Raw genomic sequence first — 8,560 nt, forward strand, 5'->3', positions numbered from 1 at the left:
AAAATGATTTTAAAGACATAAATCATGTGACGTTGCTAACCATTTATAAGTTATGACATCAATTAACTACAATTAAAGAACATCATCTGTTGCATTTTGTACTTTAGTGTTAATTGTCAATGTACATTGTATGTCATTAATGAAACCACATCAGAAAATCATATTGTAAATTAGCAAAGCAACATGGCCATCAGACTGGCCTACCAGGGAATCTTCCTGTGGGACCAAGCCTAAAAGAATTCCCACCAGCTTATCTTTATTTCTAACATTGACCTGTATAAAAACCCTATGGTTGGCCCAGGGTGTCATGTGACTCTAGAATGCCTTGTGTGACACTGATAATGTCTACCATGTTGTTAAAGAGGCTGAATAATTAGTTCATGTTTACAGGAATATTAGTTATGAAAACTGCAGAATTATTTAATGTATCTACCTATCTATTTCATTGTAATTGGGAATAATTATCTGTCCAAAGTGGTTTATAATTGCTCCAAAACATATTAAAAATAGTAACCTTTTGCGTAGGCAGCAGGAATATTGATCACTCACGGTAGGATTGAATATTCTATGGGCATTAAAAGTTTTATCCTATACAAACCAATGTTTCCTTAACTGTTAGGCTTGCGTTTAATTCTAAACTCATTAAAGCCCCTCTAGTTCCTCTACAAACCCGAGACGCAAACTGATGGCCAAGATTATTTTAGGGGAGAGGGGCAGTGTCAGACTGGCCCACCGGGATACCAAGAAAACTCCCGGTGGGCCCAGGTGTCAGTGGGCCCTTGTGTTGCTAAACATTTGGTCTATTTCATGGTCATTTCCTATTTCTATGAGAACAAAGAGACTAAATAGATGGAATAATTGATTATAGTATGTAAAGAAAAGAGACTAGGAGAATGAGGTTGAGTGAGTAGAGGAAGAATAATAGTACTGAGAGTGGTCCCCTGGTCTAAGGTTTTGTGGTGGGCCCTTGGTCTAAGGTTTTTGGGTGGGCCCCTGGTGTCCCAGTCCAACACTGAAGAGGGGTGTATAATTGTGTCACAATTTATTGCAAAAATGTACTGAATATGGTCAAAGAGGGTCTGGTCAAAATTTTACAAATGATGACAAATCTCTGAGCTCTAACATTATCTCTTTATGTCAGTGCAATGGTAGAGGTAAACCCACAGAACCAATCAAAACAGTGAACCTTCCATGAGAGCTGGCAGCTGTATAGGGCAAATGTTAATAATTCTGTACCCCCTAGTGAAGTTCACAGATACCTTCTCATTAAAGCTTGCCATGCTCAGATTCGCCCATTAAAATGTAATTAGCGGTTAACATATACTCTTTTTCTTCAGCATTAGCATTTCAGTGCTTAATGAGGGACATTCTAGTGAAAGGGAAAATGAGGGATGTACTTCAATTATTTATTTCCATTCTCTTCAGTTGTTGGGGGGGGGGTTAAGCCAGATAATGGAACAAGTGACATTTTAAATAGGAAATTATAATACTTATCACACATTGACTGTTGTAAGAACGTTTAACAAAATACAGCCTTCTCCCTGTCCTTATGATTCTGTCTTTTTCCAATAAATTTCATTATATAAAAGTTATTAAAAGACCACGAAATACTTACCCTGAGCCGCTGAGAGAAGAATGGGGTAAATGCTATATGAAGTCCCACCCATAAACCAGTAAGCCAAACAATGATCACATGATCATGTATGTAGTCTTTGGTCGAGAACACTGCATGGAGGTACCATAAATTAACCCAGTTATGTCTACATCAGAAGCCTGTAATGAAGTGAGAATAATGGCAGGTTATTAAGTGTGGGCTGTAGTAAGAGATGAATTGTTATAGTAATGAAATATCTCGATTGCACCAATGAGGTTTAAATAAAATATGAGACTGCAAGCTCTCACACCTCCAAACTCCACTATTCATAGTCATTTATTGTTTTATAGTCTGTTGTTCGGCTTCTTTCTTCCCACCATAAACAATCTAGACCTAGAAAAGCAGAGAGTGAGTCTTGGAAGATAATACAAAGTAAGTGGAGTTTATTTATAAGGTAATGCTAAGAGATAATCTGTGTAGAGCATTTCAGATTGAAGACTTGCCATTAAATTCTTGTAAGGAATTCTGCCACTTTGCCTCTTGGCCTTTATCAAACGCAGCTATAATTAAGGAAAGGGATGCAGTGTACCTGTGCCTCGCTCACTCATTGTCTGAGATGATTAATGAGCAGCATATGTGAACAGTTCTTGTGCCAAGACTCCTCTTTTACACTTAATACATTTGCATCTCATAAATCATATCAGGTGGAAAATTAAAAAGGAAAGACACAAGGCCAGTGACAGGAATCCTGTACAGAAGATTTTTTCTTCCCTTAACCCCACCCCCAGCTTTTTTACATATCATTGCCTGTCCCTTAATCCAGTTCCAAAGGGTAGAGGGGAATCAGATATTCAAGTCTGAGTTATCACAGAAAAAGACAATGACCAGAAACAAATTCATAAATGTGGGATAGAATGTTTCTCTATCTTAGAAAATCATCCTAAACCAAATTCAATGTCTTTGCTCTGATTTTAGATTTTTTACACTACCGTATGTGACAATTATTTTATTGTTGGAATCACATAATAAATTCAAACTTTACTCCATCTTTTTGTATTTCACATTTTTATGGCCAGTAAAATTACATTTCACTTTAACTGGGAATCGTACCAAAATGTCATGTTAAAAAAAACGGGATGAGCCTTTGGTGAATTTTAAAGACAATATAATTCATTTTAACATTATTACTGAAGTTTTACTTTATTCCACTTTTGTGAATTTCCCTCATGGACTCAATAAGGCTATAGTTACACCAGGCTATATACATACCTGTACCCTTATTGTATAAAATATAAGATAATAAATTGGGCATGATTCCACTAGATTGATTTAGCGATTGCCCATTCACTGATCGGCACGTCATCAACCCGCCACACTCGGCAATTGCCCCGTCTCACCACCATTACTCCGCCCCTGCGGCCTCACAGACATGCCATGTGATATCAGCTCCTGTTCCCTGTCCAGAAAGGCGGAAATCGTGGCAATCCTACTCCGAGGTGACTTCTAATATTCTCATATTTTACAACAGGGGGTACATTATTGATTATAATACAGATGTTTCAACGAGTCATCTGACAGAAATGACATCACTAACTACAGATTATATTGTATTATATATCTAATGTTATGGTTTACTCCAAATTCTGCCACTGCAATCTCATTTATATGCTGCACATATAGGTTCCTCTTGAATACTCAAGTCACCATCAAATTACAATTTCCATAATTTAAGAAGTGTCCCTGTTTTTTAAGTGATGAGGAGGTTGCCTGTTGTCCTGCTGGAAGTGTGATGTGTACGCTAGCACCCTGAATGTAATTGATCGTTTGGAGCATCACTGGGTGGCACAGGCAACTCCCTTTTAATGTTCTGTTTTTCTAACCCACACACCTGGCCAGAGGACATCTTTGTTCAAGAAAACTCTTTGTATCATAAGTGGTATTGTGCCCTTTATTCCAAAGATATATATAGAAGTCCTAGGAGACTTAAAGTATAATATCTTTATATATAACAGTAGGGTTCCATTACCTTTTTTATATGACAATCCTTTTATAAAGCATTACCTATTTCATACTTTATTTTCACAGCATTATTTCACCTTGTAGAGCTTGTGTTCTAACATATGGCAAAATGATATGCCCAAGATCACGGTGAGTTGGCAAGAGAAAGAAATGTGTCTCCCAGTGTGAGCTATCAGTTTATATTCAGTAGTGTAGCTGACAGATCCTTCCTCCTTTGTTTCATTGAGCTTAAATACCTCAATATGTTGAGGTACTCTTGTTCTTTATATTGAGTACCAAGTATAGAAAGGTGTACTGCAGGTAGCTTTGTCAGGGATAGGGTTAATAGACATCTGGATTCATTAGAGGAGTCTCAGCACTGCAGACTCCCTAGAAATACCAACAACCCTGCAGAGACCAATTTCTTTTTCCATCACCTGTGACTCTCCAGGAGCAGCAAGATCAGTTGGCAGCTGTTGAGGGCTTTAAGCCACATTCATTGGTATTAAAACACAAAATAATGACTTGGAACTGGAGTTGTAGGGCTCAGAAAAAAAAGAACATTGCAAGAGCTTTCTTTTCTAATTATCATATATTTTGCATATTAATAAAGAAAACATACTATATAAATAATAAAATGGCATTATAATAATTATTAAAGGAATCATAAATCTTGGTAGGACAACATCTTGCCGGTGAATTAGCCAAAACTGGTCTTCCTGGACCAAGGATCTGTTAGTGAGGGCAAATTCTCAAATATAGGTGTAATAACCTACACCCACTGGGTTATTAAGTAAACCATTGTGCCCTTATGTGAATATGGTCGGGGCAGAGATTTTATTTTTAAGCCTTTATAGGCCTTTTCACAGTTGTGGAGTTAAGTTGACTTGAATTGTCAAAGACCCAGATAGTTGTTACAGATGCAATGTGAAAGGAAAACATTTCAGTCCTAGTTGGGGATAAACTGTATTCTCAAGCCAACAAATTAGAGAACTGTTTTATCTGTAGTTCATAGGTCTCGGTATCATTATATTTGTTGATTTTTTTGGGAACGGCACTCAATCTCCATTATCCAATGTGCCTGAAGCCTCTGAATATGATTAGCATTTAAGACACTATAAAGTCTGCGATGTCTCATTTAGATCTTTTCATGTTGGAGGTTCTGTTTCATCACGAGATACTGGGCTGCTTATTTGAGCGGTTGTAGCTGGTTGTTCAGACTTAGACCACAGCACAGTAAATAAATACAGTGGTTATGCAAGGATAACTTGAAAGGTGCTACGGTAAATTCTTCTGTGGGTAAGTGTGACAAAAATCAGCTTTAGCCCAAACATGCCAACCTACACCACACACCAAAAACATGTTGTTATTTATCTCAGGGGCTTCTAGCTGCAGCTTCATCTTGTTTGCTCCATGGCTTTAAACTGTGCAAACTTGTATTTCTGTGCCTATCGTGGCGCTCAAGAGTAGTAAATGAAAGCCCTGGATGTTACCTCCGAGCTTAGTTTCAAAGCACAGACCCACAATTGCCCCATGAATACAGCATTGCGTTTGCTCAACACTGCCACATTCTTTATGTGCAGCAGAGACCTCCTCTTCCCATAGGGTTGCCACCTTTTTCTAATTTTGTTACTGGCTGGTGGGGGGCGGGAACAAAAAGGGGCGGGTGTGACGGCAAAAGGGGCGGATCTATGATGTAAAAAGAGTCGGTGCGGAGCTGTGTGACGCCAAAGGGGCGTGGCTATGACTTAAAAAGGGACGGGCTGCGGCGCGGAGTTGTGAAGACAGGACAAAAGCTAAGTTTTACAGGGGAATTGGGGGGGGCGAGGGGTCTCTTTAAGGGTATTACAAATTTACCGGCAGCTACATTGCCGGTAAATTTGTAATACCGGCTCCCGTCTTGGCAGGTGTTTTACTGGCTAGGCCGGTAAAATACCGGCCGGGTGGCAACCCTATCTTCCCACCACCTACCTGTCCCTTAACTTGTTCATCATTCAGACAGCAGAAATACATTTTAGTAATATTTTAAACTGTTATTTATGTGCATTAATAAGAAAAACTTTCAGAAATTTTGCTTACCAGACAACCTGCATTTGTATCACCCAAGCAGTTAACTGCTCTTCATAGTGGGGGAATGTTCATTTAACCCCTTGCAGTGTAATACTGGCAACACACCCATTCCTCCCCATCTCAGTTACTGAAGCAGCTGACACATCTTTTTTATTGCGGTAAGGAGTCTGCCTGTCCCTAATAAAAGTAGGGTACCCCTTACAGGAGGGTGCAAGCAAATTTGTTTGTGAGTTTTACTGCATTTATTTACACAATCATTTTTATACTTGTTCACCATTTTAGTCTTTCTGATCCTCCATATATATCCTGTTTAATAGAATATTACATGATGGGGCAGATTTATTAAGGGTCGAGTTGAAAATTTGAATTTTCCAATTTTTTATGGTCAAAACTGTCAAATTTGACTAGGGAGTTTAAAAATTCGAATTCGATTTTCGAGATTTATCATGCTCTGGCTCTTTTTAGAACTCGAATTTGACTATTCACCACCTAAAACCTGCCGAATTGCTGTGTAAGTCAATGGGAGAGGTTCAGGGAGTTGTTTGTAGCCTTCCTGGAATTCTAGTCTTTTTGAATCGAGTTTTTAAAATTCTAATCAAACTCAATTCGAGTCGATTCCATTCATCCTAGATTGAAAAATTTGATTAATACATTCTAATTTGTTGAATTTCGAATTTATGGGAGTCTAGGGGAGTTTTTAAAAACTCACATGAATTCCAAATTCGACCTTTGATAAATGTGCCTCCCCGTGTTATTCATAAAATAATATTTTCTATAAATCCAATATTTTATTAGCTGCTTCATCTCAACCTTCAAAATCCAGTCATTCTCAAGCACATACTAACTCCCTTGCTTTCACTAGTGGGTTTATATGGGATTGCATGTCATTGTAACCAAACCAAAAACATCTCCATAGCTACACTCAATAGACCTGCTGTTCCACTTCAGGAAAGAATAACCTTGGTTTGCATATCTAATATATATCAGTGCAGTCCAGCATATGATTATGCATTTTTACAATGCTTGCTCTGGTTCATCTTACATGTTCCCTTTGCTCTATATAGGTATGGGATCCGTTATCCAGAAAGCCATTATCCAGAAAGATATAAATTACGGAAAGTTCATGTCCTATCAACTTGATTATAATCAAATAATCCACATTTTCAAAAATGTTTTCCTTTTTCTCTGTAATAATAAAACAGTACCTTGTACTTGATCCAAACTAAGATATATTACATCCTTATTGGAAGCAAAACCAGCCTATTGGGTTTATTAATGTTTACATGATTTTTTAGTATGAAGATCCAAATTACAGAAAGATCCGCTATCTGGAAAACCCCAGGTCCTGAGCATTCTGGTTAATAGGTCCCCTACCTCTACTAGGAGCAAATAGGACTTTTGCCATCTCTGTTTCACTTTAAGACCCTTTTATGCCCAGGACCCAATAATATACTGGAGATTTAGATAAACAAATAGTAATAAAAATAATTACTGAGAACATCCATTGCTGTCAGGCATAGATATCTGCACAGTGCAAGTCAGTACTTAGCTGCCATGTGACACAGGTCTGACTGAAGGTCAGTTTGTCCTTGGCAGTGAACACTGGGCTTGTGAGAATGACAGCAGCGCTGAGAGGCATGACAGCTGGATCCAGGGTGAGCTCTTAAAGGGGAAATGAGCTCATACCACTATATATGAGCATGGACCTGGGTCTGTTTAGACCTGTATAAAACAAGTTCTTTGGGGAGCATACACTAGAAAACTTACTGCTAATAGGGAAAAGAATAAGCAGCCCTGAAACAGAAGATAATAGAGAACTTGCACTGAGCATTTCAATAGTAGTATAATGGAGACACTACCCTTGACTAGGGCAAACAGGCACTGTATTGAGATTAAAGAGATCCTGTCATCGGAAAACATGTTTTTTTCAAAACGCATCAGTTAATAGTGCTACTCCAGCAGAATTCTGCACTGAAATCCATTTCTCAAAAGAGCACACATAATTTTTTATATTCAATTTTGAAATCTGACATGGGGCTAGATATTTTGTCAATTTCCCAGCTGCCCCTGGTCATGTGACTTGTGCCTGCACTTTAGGAGAGAAATTCTTTCTGGCAGGCTGCTGTTTTTCCTTCTCAATGTAACTGAAGGAGTCTCAGTGGGATTTTACTATTGAGTGTTGTTCTTAGATCTACCAGGCAGCTGTTATCTTGTGTAAAGCTGGCCATAGACGCAAAGATCCGATCGTACAAATCAACGTATGATCGGACTTTCCCATCTCCCGACTCACCACTAACCATTCAGATCAAAGTCTTACCATTCAGATGAAATAAAGTAGTTAAGAACAGATCAGCCAATGTTCTGCCCCTGACAGCAATCGTACGATAGTTATGTCTGACAAAGCTGGTGACAGTCTCCCACTGAAAATCGTACGATCGGCAATACACGCAGAGATATTATCGGCAGCCGACAGAAATTTTCGAACCAAACGACCGATCTCCACTGGACGAAAACTGTGGGACTCTCCACATACGGTCCGAAAATCATACGAATCCACGATTCGTACGATCTGATCATAGCGTCTATGGCCATCTTTAAGGAGCTGCTATCTGGTTACCTTCCCATTGTTTTTTTGTTTGGCTGCTGGGGTGAAAAGGGAGGGGGGTGATATCACTCCAACTTGCAGTACAGCAGTAAAGAGTGATTGAAGTTTATCAGAGCACAAGTCACATGACTTGGGGCAGCTGGGAAATTGACAATATATCTAGCCCCATGTCAGATTTCAAAATTGAATATAAAAAACATAAGTTTGTTCTTTTGAGAAATGGATTTCAGTGCAGAATTCTGCTGGAGCAGCACTGTTTAATGATTATTTTTTTAAAAAAAAATTCCCATGAC

The sequence above is a fragment of the Xenopus laevis genome, chromosome 3S, assembly GCF_017654675.1.
Source record: "Xenopus laevis strain J_2021 chromosome 3S, Xenopus_laevis_v10.1, whole genome shotgun sequence".
Classification (NCBI taxonomy): domain Eukaryota; kingdom Metazoa; phylum Chordata; class Amphibia; order Anura; family Pipidae; genus Xenopus; species Xenopus laevis.